This window comes from Triturus cristatus, chromosome 10, assembly GCF_964204655.1.
Source record: "Triturus cristatus chromosome 10, aTriCri1.1, whole genome shotgun sequence".
Lineage (NCBI taxonomy): Eukaryota > Metazoa > Chordata > Amphibia > Caudata > Salamandridae > Triturus > Triturus cristatus.
Window position 1 is genome coordinate 1,027,662,775 of NC_140593.1, and position 15,933 is coordinate 1,027,678,707.

The 15,933-nt window shown below is 46.1% G+C and overlaps 1 protein-coding gene across 1 annotated transcript in view; it reads left to right on the forward strand.

The window, feature by feature from the left end:
* Positions 1-7,827, forward strand: part of LOC146796473 (retinol dehydrogenase 16-like) — a 255,129-nt gene extending 247,302 nt beyond the window's left edge. Inside the window, exon 6 of the mRNA XM_085629077.1 lies at positions 7,792-7,827. The gene's annotated coding sequence lies outside the window, so the exon portion shown is untranslated. The remainder of the gene's footprint in view (positions 1-7,791) is intronic.
* The last annotated feature ends 8,106 nt before the right edge of the window (positions 7,828-15,933 follow it).

Consider the following 15,933-nt stretch of genomic DNA (forward strand, 5'->3'; position numbering starts at 1 on the left):
ACACATTGTTTGCGCACCGTATATGTATAGTTTTACCAGGTGTGAGAAGCTGGCCTGGTATATGATGTCCACTAATTAAAGTGGGCACTTTGCACCCGTCCAGACAACCCTTATGGTGATTTAAGAGGTCTCAGACAACCTTAGAAAGCTATCCAAGTGGTAGCTGTGGAGAGCAGCCTTTAGGATGCAATCTTATAGTATAGATAAATGAAAAGAGAACCACACAGTACTTATAAAAATAGGTATTTATTATATAACACTATCTAGTATGTTACAGTATCTCCTACACAGAGATAGACACAAAGCACACAATATTTCAGCAAAGAAATAACAGTAAATAGCACTAATACACAATGGGCCCCAGGGGGGGACCAAACCATATACTAAGAAAGTGGCATAAGAACCACGACTCGAGTCAAGAGAGTGTCGAGAGGACGTAGAATTGCTGGGACCCCAAGGAACCACCCAAGATAAGTAGATAGAGACCCCACGGAGTTTGTGTGCAGTGTGGGAACACGACAGCGTGCTCCGTACAAGTCTATGTGAAAGTCGTGGTTGGAATTTTAAAGGTTAAGCACCCTTCCCAGTACACTTCGAAGAAACCCCGTGGAAGACAGAAGGTTGGAGAGCCCCCCCCACCCATGGATACTAAAGTAACCAAGTTACCTATCCCAGGGAAGCCGGGTGCGTAGGTGTGAAGTGGTGTCGGAAACCGCCATCGAAACAAAAGGAGGACTTCGAGAAAGTGCCGCTGCTGGAAGAGGAGAAAGTGTCTGTTAGAATCCAATGAGTGGATTCAGGATGAAGAGTACCTGAAAGCGGAGGGAACAGAGTCTGGGTCACTTTGGGAGTGACCAGGGGCTCGGTAGATGAATGCCCACCAATATCGAATGCTTCAGGATAGTTGACTGGGGTCTTGACTCTGCAGCTACAAGGACCAGGTGACACTGAGGACAACTAGGAGCCGGATATGAGCTGTCCCATGAAGGATGTTGAGTGCTGAGGGGTCAGTGTCCGGCGGGAGAACCAACAAGCCTTGGAAAATGCAACCCACATAGGTAGTCAAGAAAGCACATGGTTCAGACCAACAAGGTCCAGGAGATTCACCACACACAGGGGAGTCAGGGCACACCCTGAGCAATTAGTGGAGGCCAAGAAAAGCAAAGTTGACCCTCAATTAGACCCACAGCCTGGAGGCACAGGAGTCGTGAGAGAACCTCAAGCAGCTTCACAAAACAGCATGCCACAGAGCACTCGGTGTGAGGTGGCTGAAGATCTTTGCAGAATAAGTTGCTAGAGGTTAGGGCTACTCAGAGCCCAATGCACTTGTTGCAGAATTGCCAACAAGCACTTGCAGTTGCAAAAGTACATGGTGCACAGGGGTTCGGGTATTGCAGACCCCACAAGGAATTCTGGCCTTAAACTGAGTGAGAGGGTAGCTCAAGCCTCGAGGGACATAGGAACCCACCTCCTGTGTTGCTGAACCCTTCGGAGTCTGTAGGAGCTTGGGATTATCAGAACAGTCAGCAGTGTTGTTGTGCCTGCAAATGCAGGGGAGTAACTCCTTCACTCCAAGAGAGATTATCTTCAGGTGTCTTGGATGCTTCACAGGTCCTACACGGATCTTGTATGCTGCACAGAAGACGCAGCAGACTGAGAGGGAGACGAAGTCAGGCCCAAACAAAGTCCAGAGAAGTCCAGAGTGCCCAGACGGTCAAAGTGCAGTGGTTTCAGTTCTGAATCTTGTCCATGATGAATCTAAGGACCTACAGTCAGGTAAGCCCTTAAGTACCCACAAGAGAGCGTTGGAAAGATTCAGGGGACCCTCCCAGGGGAGGGTCTGGACAGAGGGGAGGTTACTCCCATGTCCTTTGTCCAGTTTTGCACCAGGGCAGGAGCCAACAACTCCCAGGAATGGTTTGAACTGGACTATGCACAGAGACACCAAATGTGCCCCTAATGCAGATTTACAGGTGCTGGCAAGCGCAACCACCCAGCCCCAGTACACTAAATCCTGTCTGGGTGGTGGTCACACCTCCCTGTAACAGGATTCCTATTGTCCTGCCTTCCCCTTCTCGAGCTTGGCTCAGCAGAAGGAGGGCAGAAATGTGTCTCTGGTCAGAAGCAACCATTTTGTCCTCTCCGGGACTAGAAGGCTGGTACCGGGACCACCGAGAGCCCACGGAGGTCGCTCCCGATGGGTAGAATCATACCTCCCACACCAATTACAGGTGTGGAGGTATGATTCCAACATGTTTGACACTAAACATGATAGGGTTAGTTACAGACGTTTTCGAGATGGTCATCGCGCGGTCTCATAATGCCCCTCTATATTAGTATATGGCTGTTTCACTTACACCCCGGGAGAATGCACTCTGTAGGCTGCAGGGGTGTCCTGCTCATGCAAGGGCACCCTCTCACTTAGTACCAAGCACCCTGCCTTCAGGATTGTAAAGGCCTGCTATAGGGGTGACTTATAGGCTTTAAGTGCAGTGACCCTTAGATATAGTAAACCTATATCTTTAGTAAGTGGTGCATGCACCAACCTACACAGGCTGCAATGGCAGGCCTGTAGTTCCATTTTGCATGGTATCTCGTGGGTGGCATAATACAGGCTGCAGCCCATGGGAGACCTCTGGGGTACCTATGCCCTGGGTATACGGGTACCATATACTAGGGACTGACAAGTGTATCCCAGTATCCAATCTGGAGTGTACCTAAGCACATAACATACCAGTTTAGGGAGAAAGCAGATAGCCTGGGGTCCTGATTAGCAGGATCCCAGTCAGACCAGTCAAAAACCAGCTTAGCACCAGGCAAAAAGTGTCTACACAAATGTACTTGCCATTTCAATGGAACATGTGTTTTCTGTTAATGAAAGTGCCCTAACACACCAGTCTCCAAAATACACCTACAGGTACATAACTCACCCTTATCACTCTCTTGCTGCATGGACGTGGCACATTTGTGACACTTGTTTTTTGTTTGACGCTTGGATTTTTCACAATTGCAATCACTTTAGTGATATCTCATTAACAGCAGAACCCCCAATCTGAAAATTGTTCCAGCACCAATGCCCTGTGGAGCTGGGGAAGGTGACAGAGGCCTCAGGAGTGCCGCTGGCCTATGAACTGGCCTCCAGGGGCTCCAACCAACTGGGGAAATGCTGGGTGGGATAAAAGGCTTGTCCAGTCTTGATGGCTACTTTAAATGTGAGTGAATGGGAAACCCCTTTCTCTCCATTGTGTATGTTTTTACACAGTTATAGGTAAAAACAGACTATAGTGTATAAAAATAACATTTTTAAAATGCGATACATTATTTTGAATAGTTCTTTCAATGGAAGCTATTAATGTTAAAATTACATGGTTTGCCTCTGACATTCAAATCTTCATCCGAATTTCATAAAATTAATTTAGAGACTAAGTATAAAATGTTAGCTAAAGAGCAGGAAACTTTTCTCTCCTGCACATGCTTGGGAACTGCCTGGGAGTAGGGCAGAGTTATATCATATTTTTTAATCATTGAACCAAAATACACAAAAAGTAGACAATAATTATGCCCCGCAACATGACCAAAATATATATGTAGGGAAAACAATTAATCTATATATCAACAAATTTTAATAAAATTAAAAATCCAAACCGAGGTATCTAATTCTGAACAGAGGAACTCCTCTCCACCCACTTATCTCAAATTTCCCAGAATTTCTTTTTTTTAACTTTGTACCAGTGTGGAAATTTAGTTCGTAACTGAACATTATCTGCGCCATCTTGTCTCTCCCCAAGCGCCACACGGGGAAAACACATGACAGCCATTTTTGGCATCCTGGTCTCTCTCCCTGCTCATTGCCGATCGCCAACGTGTCCCTCTGGCGCTGCGAACATCCCCCACGCGCCGGCCACCCCCGCTCTCTCATACACGGGCCATAAACCCTCTCCTTCTGCGCGACCCTGCCATGGAACCACATCCCACGCCTGACCGACACCCCATACATGGTCATACATCTCTTTGATAACCCCCTTCCTCTTCGCCCGATTGTCCGGGCCGATCCCAGGCCATCACCTAGCCCTGCGGATGCAGTTTATTGCCCCTACTGTAAGGGAAACACCCCACATCAAAGGGATTACAGTAGATCGAGGCCCCCCACCCCCTGAGACCCGACCAGTCGCACACACCCCCGGGAATTGGCGGAATGTCCAGCTGTGTGATAGCCATCTCCTGCTGTGGGTGGGGTGGGGACTTCCACTGTAGATATGTGTGGGAACGAGCTTGAAGTGGGGATTCTGAGGATGTTCTTTCATGTATCAAAGCGATCTCAAGAATGTGCCATGTATGATAAACCTGCAATAAAGTCGTAAACCTGTGTATAAGAGGCCAGGCCTCAGAGATGCAGTTAGAGCACCTTGTGACGATACCTTGCTGTCTGACCTGATGTGTTCTCCTCCGGAGATAATAAACCTTGGTTTTCTGCCTTCCAGTCTCCGGCGCCTGCCTCTTTTGTTGGTTAAAATCATCGAATGGTATAAGAGGCGATTACCGCCTGGCAATCCTTGATAGGTTATCGACTGCAACTGCCGCTACCTTTTAACAATTGGCGTCCCAAGCGTGGGGCCCATCAGCGACACGTGGATCCAGTGAGAGAGGTCCCAACGACAGAGTGAACGACTGCAGCGATCGGGAGAGCTCCTGCCTGATAGACCCTCGTCTGGCAGCCGATCATCCGAACTTCACTGGTTCCGAACAGACCTCTCTCGAGTGATCTACGGTCCTGACTGGGAACCATCAGGAGTGCCGCGGCAAATACGGAGAGTAGAGGACGATCGGGCGCTGGAGGCGGAAGACGAGAAACTGTCCATGCGGTCCGGGTAAGGTCGTGTAACACGACAAATTGCGAAACGATTGATTGATTGATTGAAAATACTAGTATTACTTATTTGATTGTTCTTTTTGAGATATTCGCTGTCTACAAACGGGGAAGAGTAGAAACACTCTCTCTCCCTTTGCAGATAGTGAAGGGTAGGTAACGCAGACTTTTGTCCCCATTGTAACCCGTCGTGCCTATTTTTATCTCCCCACTGATTGATTGTCCGAACATTGATTGTTTTGAAGAATAGTGCTCTTTGAGATATTCTCTGTTTGCAAATAACGTAGAATAGAAATATTCTGTCTAGTCTTTGCAAATAGTGAAGGGTAGGTAACGCAGACTTTTGTCCCCATTGTAACCCGTCGTGCCTATTTTTATCTCCCCATTGATTGATTGATTGTCCGAACACTAGTTGTTCGATATTGGTTCTTTGGAGGTATTCTCTGCTTGCAAATAACGTGGAATAGAGATATTCTGTCTAGTCTTTGCAAGCAGTGAAAAGATAGGTAGTGCAGACTTTTGTCCCCGTTGTAACCCGTCATGCCTGTCTTCTCCCCACTGATTGGTAATTGGTTCTGCCCGGACCGCTTGTTAGAGGTGAACCATCCGGCTCCACTGGAGGGCACCCCTAATAAGGACATGTTCACTAAATATGGATTAGTCGCTGTAGCTTACAGCAAGCTAGGGCATAAAAATCGCTATAAAGAAACAAAAATAATCTAGTGAGACCAGTAGACCACTGACGGGATTCTTTTTGACCCTACAAACACAAGAAACGCTCGGAAATAACCCTTTACGAGGAATATGAAACTAGGAGGAGGAGCCAAGCCCACGGTCGAGGTAGCCACGAGGTAGCTCGGCTCCACCGCTCTCACTGCCTAAAACATGTCTGCCTTACTGCCCACCCCGCCTAGTAAACGTGACAAAATCCTGCACCAACGGAAGCCTGCTGGTACCCACCATCAACGTCACCGAACTGGGCTAGATCGCGCACAATTGGGCTATGTTATTTTTCGGTTGCGCAGTAACATCCTCGTGCTCGTTGCCAGATTACAAACATATACAACATTCCAACAAAGTAGTATAATTATAACATTTTAATGACTTATAGGTATAACAACACGCCAACAGGGTAAATACATTAAAACACGTTTTTTAAACAACTATTTGCATGACAGTCCTCGCCCCTCCTTCTTCGAAATAGCAACATTGGCCTGTTTTGGGCGGTCCTTTTAGTTGGCTTTGGGCTATAAAAGACCTGCAAAATCCATCGGCCTGTGAGGCGGCATCAGTGGCGGACGATTGTGCGAATAGGCCGGAGGCTAGACGCAGCGCCGAGGCCCTGGCAGCGCCAAGGTGGAGTCCACCACGTTGTACTGGTCTTCCCATTCTCTGCTTCGCCCGGCAGCGAAGGGTGTCCTGGCAGGGGGGAAGCGACGCGGACGGGCCTCCCCCGCCTTCCCAGGTGGAGGCTCGCCAGCAGAGAAGGCACCCCTGCCGTTTCACTCGCCGGCCAGCTGAGTTGCACCCAGCCGTTTCGCTCGCCGTCTAGATGAGTAGGCGCCCCTGCACTCACCGACCAGCTGCAGCAGGACAGCCATTCACGTCTTGCCTGCCGGGCAACCACTCAGGCGCGGGTCCACTAAGATTGCCATTAGCGTTTGACTCGAGAAGTGGGCCCCCCGCAGCCGAGTGATCGGGGGACCCACCCCGGTGGCTGTAACGAAGAGCTGCTGCTGCTGCTGCCTCTGGACTCTGGCGGTCGGTTCTCCAGATTCAGGCCTGGCCCACCGAAAGACGGCCCTGGACTCGGAAGCTTGTCTGCTCGGGCGTAGGCCCCACCCTTGAAAAAAAACGCCCTCTCAGCTTTGCAGATTCTGCAGGAGTCATTGACATTCGACTCCCGTGGGACTTCCGGTGGGGGCAACCGCCGCTATTTGCTTGATTATTCCACATTAACTTGTCTTTGCCCCGGGCGGCAGCCATCTTGCCTCCGTTTGGTGCCGTAAAAGAAAGACTGATTCAAGGCGTCGGCGGAAGAACCCGCCTGCTGTCCCGCCCCCAGGACGGACCACGGCATCTCTACAAGACCGCGGTGACGCCATGCTGACGCAAGCTGACGCTAACGAAAGTTCTCGAACCACCGAAAGGGATTCCGGTCCGGCAGCTAGTTAGTGGGAAGACTTAGAATGTGCACTGGACCCACCCGACCTCGCCCCAAAAATGGCGCCAATGTAGGAGGGGCCTGCAACTCCTTATGGCTTCCCGGTTACTTGACATTTATGTTAAAAAAAAAGAGATATTTATGCAATGTTTCCACACATGATGGTCGGAGGGACGGGGAGGGTACTGATTTTATGCTAAAGTAGTGTTGCTCATGATACTCGACGCCTCTCACACCGTGGCCGGCCTGTAGCGGTTGTAGGCCCGTATTTGTATATTGACATTGTTTTAAATAAAGGGCTTCTTAAAGGAATTACGGAATCAGCGTCATGACAAATCATCTAGGTTGGTAGAGGTTTTTTAATGACTGTTACTAACAGGCAGTAGAAGGCAGATAATGTAGACCCTTTTTCTTTTTACCTGAATCTTCGGATCAATGAAATTTGTACCCATCACGCCCTTTTTCAGAATTGTTAGAAAACGGTTGACTATAGCTTAAGGTATCTGCCGAATGCAAGGTACGGTACCTTGCCCTATAATATGCGACCGATTAAGAAACAAATGCACGACAAGGGAACCCAAATTTAGGAGACGAATAAAATGGAGCGTCTTGTATAGTTGAAGGGAAGGATATAGTAGGTCTGTGGTATTATCCGCCCCTGCAACCACCCTGGTACGTGGTAAGTAGAACTTTTTCGTGTCTACGCGCGCTAACGTACTTTGAATGCTGCATACACCCCCCCCTCTTTTCTCCTCTGTAGGTCACATCGGAGTTCCGACTAAAAAGAAAGGAGTGAACATGGACTGCACCGTGCTCAATATAGGGAAAAACATAGGCAAACGTCGTGGGATGGTGCGCGAAGTGCAGACCACCACTGGGAACGTGAAAAACTGTATGGTATGACTGTGCGTATGTGCCATGATTATACGGTATGAATGTGTATGCTTGGGTCGCTGGAAGAGAACGTCATCGCATGCCTGAAGTGCTTGTTTATCGATCAAAGGGAGGGGAGTGAAAAGTCCGACACCCCCCCCAAAATGAATTACGGAAAATACTGAAAAAACGCAGCGTGCATAGGAAAGAGGACAGGAAAGGAGAGGTCCCCATACTCAACGTAGCTCTGTGTCCTCGTCTTAAGTTTCTACGCTCGATGTATGTACTGTCACGCCCTATCCGGTATTTGTGTGTACGTGATCGCCGAATTTATGTCTTTTCACCGCTTGTGTTTTCTTACATAGAACTGACCCGTGGTACTCCATGTTGTGTGTGCACCAAGTGGCCTATTATCGTACACACGCCTCTCTCGCTCTCTCATTTTATGTCGTACGTATACCAAATAGCCTACTTGATGCGCACGTCTCTCTCTCTCTCTCTTGCTCTCTCTCTCTCTCTCTCACGCTCTCTCTCTCTCTCTCTCCCTCTCTCTCTCTCTCCCTCTCTCTCTCTCTCTCTCTCTCTCTCCCTCCCCCGCTGAAGGCTCTCTTGCCCCCCTTTTTTTCTTTTTGAATAAATTAACAACACTATACCTCCTCAGAATATGTGTAATTGGCCTTAAACACAACAGTGTTCGAAGAAATTGACAGAAGCAAAACGACCGCATTCTACCACGATACTACCTCTCCTTTCTGTAAAACGTTGACCGTAACTGGCTGAGAAAGAAAGGACAGGTAAGACGACTGATGTCCCCCAATCTGGCCCTCACCTCGGGGACTATATGTCAGTGGTTTATCGTTTTTAGAAGCTTTAACGACACCCCCTTCCCCGCTCAGAATCGCCCCGCCCACTTGCTCAGAACTAGAATATCTAAGCACCCCGTCCTCCCAGCATAGCTCCAGTTCTGTACTAGCCGTCCCAGGGTATTTAGAACAGTACAGCTGATGACTTTATTTTCTGAAGACACGTCGTCTAATCTAATGAGGGTTACCCATTGTCCTTAGCTTGTGTCCCTCCCCGAAATAGACATTGTGAACCCATGACAGTAGCACCTCGCACTTTTTCATAAACTTAGCAGTCGTCGGAGAAAAAAAAAATGTGAATTAACAGAGCTTGTGTTAGAAGAACGAGTTTCTACCGGAGAAGCCGGTTCGAACTTTGATCGACCAAAAGGTTGACAGATGTCAGGCCTCCTGCCACGATTATAAGGTACAGGAATCGACACCTAGCAGGCCAGACGAGGGAAATTTGCAGGAACACCCACAGAAACCTGTACCGCAGCAATGATTAATAAATTAGTAACGTACACCGACACAAGAGTGAATAGACATCAAATCATACAGCGACCGATAAAAGCATTTTCCCGACTACTCGGTGGTTGGGAGAGAGAATGAAGTGTGTAAATGTCTTCCCTACCAGCTCTCTAAGGTTTTGTTTCTCTTGTGCTCATTCAAAGATAACATGCGGTCATCGGAAGAGAGGGGTCGGACGTGACACACAACCTGGCTGCGGATCATGGAACATCTATGGTATCGACCAAGGGGGAGCCACGGAGCAAAGGGATGCGGGACGAGGCACCATTCTCAGCATGGAAAGCGATAGAAAGAAGGGCTATCCCGAAGCCCCCTGCTCGCTGATCAACTCGTGCCTGAAGTCCCAGCCCGCCGAGCCCGATTGATGGGCCCAGTGCTAAAAGGTTCTGCTCCCCTTGGTTCGCTTTTTGATCCGATCCCACTCCACCCCCTCTCCCCTCGGCCTCCTAAAGCACCCCTATTTTCTTTTTGACTTGACAAGAGAAGAATGAGAAGCGGGTACCCCATCTCAAGGTACCTATGATAAGACCAGTCAAGGGACCAGACAGAACAGGACTGTGATCCAAGACCAAAGAATGGTCACACCCTGCAACGCGAAAAAATATAGATTTGAGCTGGACCTTAGCTCCACCGCCGGTGCTCAAAAGTGCCAACAAAAGAAGAAGAACAATAAGAGCTTACCAGTGATGGCTCGTTATAATAAGACACTGGAAAGAAGAACTCCCTTCCCTGACTGTAACTCATGTTAAGTTGAATTCCTCTCCCAACCGCTTTCGTATTGACTATCTTCCAATCGAGTTTTCATGATATTGCATCAGTCACTTCCAACTGTACACTGATAGTTAAGAAACTCTAACTTTGTATAATGACACTTGTATAACACCAGCCGTGCACATGACTATGCTGACTATTTTTGATCCACACGAAGTCTAGGCCTTAAGTAATGTGCGAAATATTCCTTGTTTTGCCAGAAACATTTTTTACTTTCCAGGTATCATGTTTGTGCTCAAGCAAGCTTCCCTCCTCCTATCTCCGGGTCTGACATGTGACGCAGCTGATGTAATTTTGTATGCACTGCCTCCTCGCCTATCCTATCAACTACATGTAATTATGTACAAATGTGTCAGATTATTCCTGTCCGCCCTAAAACTCTGAACTTTGAAGCAGAACATATGGAAGCTCTATACGAGATAAAAGTTCGTGGTATTATGGGGATAGATCCGAACTAAACAAGCTGGCGAGATATGTTAAAAGGGAGGACTGTGGAAATTTAGTTCGTAACTGAACATTATCTGCGCCATCTTGTCTCTCCCCAAGCGCCACACGGGGAAAACGCATGACAGCCATTTTTGGCATCCTGGTCTCTCTCCCTGCTCATTGCCGATCGCCAACGTGTCCCTCTGGCGCTGCGAACATCCCCCGCGCGCCGGCCACCCCCGCTCTCTCATACACGGGCCATAAACCCTCTCCTTCTGCGCGACCCTGCCATGGAACCACATCCCACGCCTGACCGACACCCCATACATGGTCATACATCTCTTTGATAACCCCCTTCCTCTTCGCCCGATTGTCCGGGCCGATCCCAGGCCATCACCTAGCCCTGCGGATGCAGTTTATTGCCCCTACTGTAAGGGAAACACCCCACATCAAAGGGATTACAGTAGATCGAGGCCCCCCACCCCCTGAGACCCGACCAGTCGCACACACCCCCGGGAATTGGCGGAATGTCCAGCTGTGTGATAGCCATCTCCTACTGTGGGTGGGGTGGGGACTTCCACTGTAGATATGTGTGGGAACGAGCTTGAAGTGGGGATTCTGAGGATGTTCTTTCATGTATCAAAGCGATCTCAAGAATGTGCCATGTATGATAAACCTGCAATAAAGTTGTAAACCTGTGTATAAGAGGCCAGGCCTCAGAGATGCAGTTAGAGCACCTCGTGATGATACCTTGCTGTCTGACCTGATGTGTTCTCCTCCGGAGATAATAAACCTTGGTTTCCTGCCTTCCAGTCTCCGGCGCCTGCCTCTTTTGTTGGTTAAAATCATCGAATGGTATAAGAGGCGATTACCGCCTGGCAATCCTTGATAGGTTATCGACTGCAACTGCCGCTACCTTTTAACACCAGATTGATCCAAATTTGATACCCTCTGGATGGAGTGTATCCACTCATCTTCTGTAGGAGGGCAGGCAAAAATCCATTTAATACACAACTCTCTTCGAGCCAGAAGAATCAGAGTAAAGAACAGTGCTCTATGTTTTATTGTTAAAAAAACCACCATTTAAATCCCTCGGAAGTATCCCAAATATTATAGCCACCGTTGTGAATTTTATTTCAAACCCTATAACATTTGAAATAATCTTACCTACTTTCTGCCCATAAGAATATATTACTGGGCAACTCCAGAACATGTGCACCTCGTTTGCTTTATCTTCTCCACATTTTGGACACTTCTTTATCTCTTGACTTCCCATTTTCGATAATTTCTGGGGTGTCCAGTAGGCATTGTGTACTGTGAAGAGGTGGTTCTTTTTTAAAGGTGCAGCATTTACATAAGACCATAAAAAAGACATAGATACTTGCCCAATTTTTTCGAGGTCTTCATCCGGCAGGTCCTTCTTCCAAATCTCGTAGAATGAGGCCTGCATATCTTCTCCATTTTGGGCTAATAGCCAGTGCTACTCTGACACTTCTTTTGACTTTGTTTTGTAAGAACAGATTTTCGAAGCCAGTCCCGAGTTCCCTTTTAACTTTTTACCTACAGATCTTGCCCAACTACTCAGCTGATAATATTTAAACTTTGAGACTGAATTCTCACAAACCGCAGAAAAATGGGGCCAGGAAATGAATTCCGCTTTGACAATCAGTTGCCCCCAAGTAGTGATAGCGCAAGCCCGGAGGGGGATTGCAAGAGCATCTTCCAGACATAAAGGCATTCCTGGGGAATCCCAGACAGGTGCTACCTCGTTGTAATATGGTATCTTTAGAAGGCGTCTAACCTGAGACCAAAGCTTCATAGCTGAAAACAGCATCTTTAATTTAACCTTCTTAAAATATTTTGGGTGTCCAAATTTTAAAAGAAAGCACCCCGCTTGTTGAGTGAACTCTGTTGTAAGGGCCTAATAGAGCGGAGAGAAGAATTCGCTTTCCAATAATAATTGTCAAATTCTTTTTAAGGGGAAAGCACAGAAATATAGAAATAAATCAGGGTTTTTGATACCTCCATAAGCTTTTGTCTTTCTAAGTTTCTTTAGAGCAATTCTAGGATTTTTGTTTCTCCAGATAAAGCTTGAAAAAAGCCCCTGCACCTTTTTAAACCACATTTTTGGGAAATCTAAAGGGATAGTATTAAATAAAAACATGTACTTTGGCAAAATTGACATTTTCAATAAGTTTGATTTGCCTAATAATGAAAGTGAGAGCCCCCCCATGATTGCAATTGTGTTCTAGCTTTTTTTGTGACTTTTTCGAAGTTAACCATAGCTATTTTGTCGATGTTTTGGAATATTTGGATGCCAAGATATCTAATCTCCTTCTTTGTGTAGGTACTCCTAAAGTTGATATTCCATTTCATTAGTTCGGTGTTTTGTTGGTTAATACTGTACCCGGAAACCTTTCAGAAGCTCTCTAATTTGGACCATATCTCTGGGAGCAAACTTTCTAGGTTGCTAGTGTAGATTATAAGGTCATCTGCATATAACCCAATATTTTTCTCCCATCCATTACAACTGAAGGGGATAATATTCTGGCAGGCTCTCAGTATGTACGCTAAAGGTTCAATATAAATGTTAAAAAGTAAGGGGGACAGGGGACACCCCTGTCTAGTACCCCTTCCTATTTGTATTGACCTAGTTAGTTTCCCATAGATCAGGATTTTAGCATTGGGGTTTTTATAAATAGCTTTGATTGCTGTCAAAATGCTGTTGAATTAGTATAAACAAAAAAGATCAGTTGACCCGATCGAAAGCTTTGGTAGTATTGAAAGCCATTGCTGCCAAAGGAATTTTATAGGTCTGAGCCATATCTATCGCCGCAATTAGGCAGTGTGTCAATTTACTGAGTTGCCTCCCTTTCATGAACCCTTTCTGATCAGGGTGTATTAAACGGCCTATTACTTTGTCTAGACGTTTAGTGATAATCTGGGTGTAAATCTTGTGATCACAATTCAAGAGTGAAATGGGTCTATAAGACTCACAGGGGCATATTTACAAGGAGGCGAAAAGCGGCGATAATTTTATCGCCTAATTAGCAAGGTCACGCTAACGCGTGAAACCTTGCTTTAGCGTCGGGATTCCTAACGCCCAGCGTTGCATCTCTAATAAGATGCAAAGTGGGCGTTCCTGACCTGACATGATAGGAGAAATGTCGCTTAGCGACATTTCTCCTATCATCAAGCCCCACACTATGAAGCATAGCGGCAGGAAAAGTAGCGATAACCCCTGTTATCGCTACTTTCCTTCCGCCTGCTTCGGACTGACTGAGCCATGATATCCTATGGAAGGTGGATCTCATGGCTAAGTTTGTGAGTCCCTATCAACAAGCTAACGTGAGATTATCGCTGGGTTTCCAGCGATAATCTCACGTTAGGCAGTTAGCGTGAGGATTTTTATCTCTTTTGAGATAAGCGTTGCTAATAGCACGGTATCTCAGCGATAAAAATCCACGCTAGCCGACGATAATTATCCTAGCGCTAAGTGCGCTTAGCGATAATTATCACCGGTTGTTGTTGATATGCCCCATAGTGTCTAAGATTTTTATCAGGTTTTAGTAGGATTGTTATCGTAGCTTCTTCCCACGACACCGGGGGGCTATGACCTTCAATAAAACATGAGTTAAATAATTGAAGGAGAAAAGGAGCAAGTTCTTCTTTAAGAATAATATATAATTCATTGGGGATAGAATCAGGGCCAGCGGCTTTCCCCCTTTTTAGGGAACTAATCGATTGAATAATCTTCTCCCTTGATATGGGGTGATTTGGTTGTTCTTTTTCGTCTCGATGAAGTGTGGGGAGAGCTAGATCTGACAGGAATTCCTCCATACTATCTTCATCAGGTAGAGTCTCATCAGTGTATAGATTCTGGAAAAATTGGACGAAGGCCTCCTCAATTTCGGAATCATCCGAGATAATGTTACCAGTGCTCAAGCAGCGGAGGTCCCTAATCCAGTTTCTTGTTTGATCTACTTTAGTTTTCCACGCCAAGAGCTTGCTGCAACCCTAGCCATAATCATGGTGAGCTAGTCTGCTGGCATCCCACTTTTTTTAAATTAGAATTTCTAGAAAATCAGCGATCTTATGTTTAGCAATATTTAATTCTCTTAGAATATTAGGGTTCTCCTGATCTTGTTCTAGATGTTCCTGAAGCTTATGTATATTAGCTTCCAATTTTTTGGTCTCCTCTTGCACCTTCTTAGACTGGGAGAATGATATGGCTGTTAAAGAGACACTTAAATAGGCCTTGTATGTATCCCAGATTACTTGAGGTGAGGCTGAATTAAGATTAAAATCAAAGAATTCCTTTGTTTCCACCCTCAATTTATCTATTACTTTATTTTCTAATAATAGTACTTGATTGATGGTCCATCTCCGGGGGGGAGAGCTTCCTTCCATTGCCTGTTCTAAGATAACTGCAGAGTGGTCAGACATATGTTCCGGGACATGACTAACTGAAATGACGTTCCTACTTGTGGCGATGTCGACTAAAAAGAAGTAAATTGTGGAGCGATGTCCACACTTTTTATTATGGAAAGTGAACTTTCCACCAGATGTCTTAAATGTATGGGCCCTCTCTCTCCAAATATCCACAAGCCCAATGTCAGACATTAATTGTCTCAGGGCACCTCTCATTTTCTGAGTATTCGCTCCTACTCTGGTTGAGGTGGAATCTTAACTTGGGTTGAGGACTAAATTAGAATCACCCCCTAATGTAATGTGATTGTTTGTTTTAGATAGGTGAAAGAGTAGAGTGTACAAAGTGTCAGGGTCGTCTAGGTTTGGCCCATAATAACTTGCAAGAGTTATCCAAATACCATTTATCTTAACTCTAGCGATTGACCACCTTCACAGAGGGTCCACTGTGCCTTCCCCTAGCATAGCATGGGCAGATTTTTTAATTAAAATGGCGACCCCTTTTACTGTATAGGATTGTTTTGTACAGATACAGTGTTCAATCCACTTTTGATGCTTTAGAACCACTTCCCACTCCTCTTTAAGTAAGTGTGATTCTTGAACAAAAAATACATTACACTCGGACAATCTTAAATACTCTAATATACTTTTCCTTCTAGAGGGGACCCTTAACCCATTAACATTCCATGACATGATTCTCATTTTATTTACTTTCCCATTGTTAATAGAAACCGACCCAGGGCACATTGAATTCCCTACCATCATTTGTCTTTTAAGAGAGGACACCAGAACCTGCGTGCTACCCTTTGCCTTAGCTGAATAAATGAGAACATTTTTTTGCTTTTTTCCCACTTGCTCTCCCACCCTGTGTATAAAACTTTAAAGTTTTCCATTTTATGTGTGACCCTTGGGGAACCCTCCCTTACTACTACTAGAGGTAAAATTGGGTACCTCTGAATTTTTAGGCTCTCTCTCTGGTCAGGGTTAGATCCAATATTTTTCATTTGGATGAGCTCTTTATCTGCTTTATT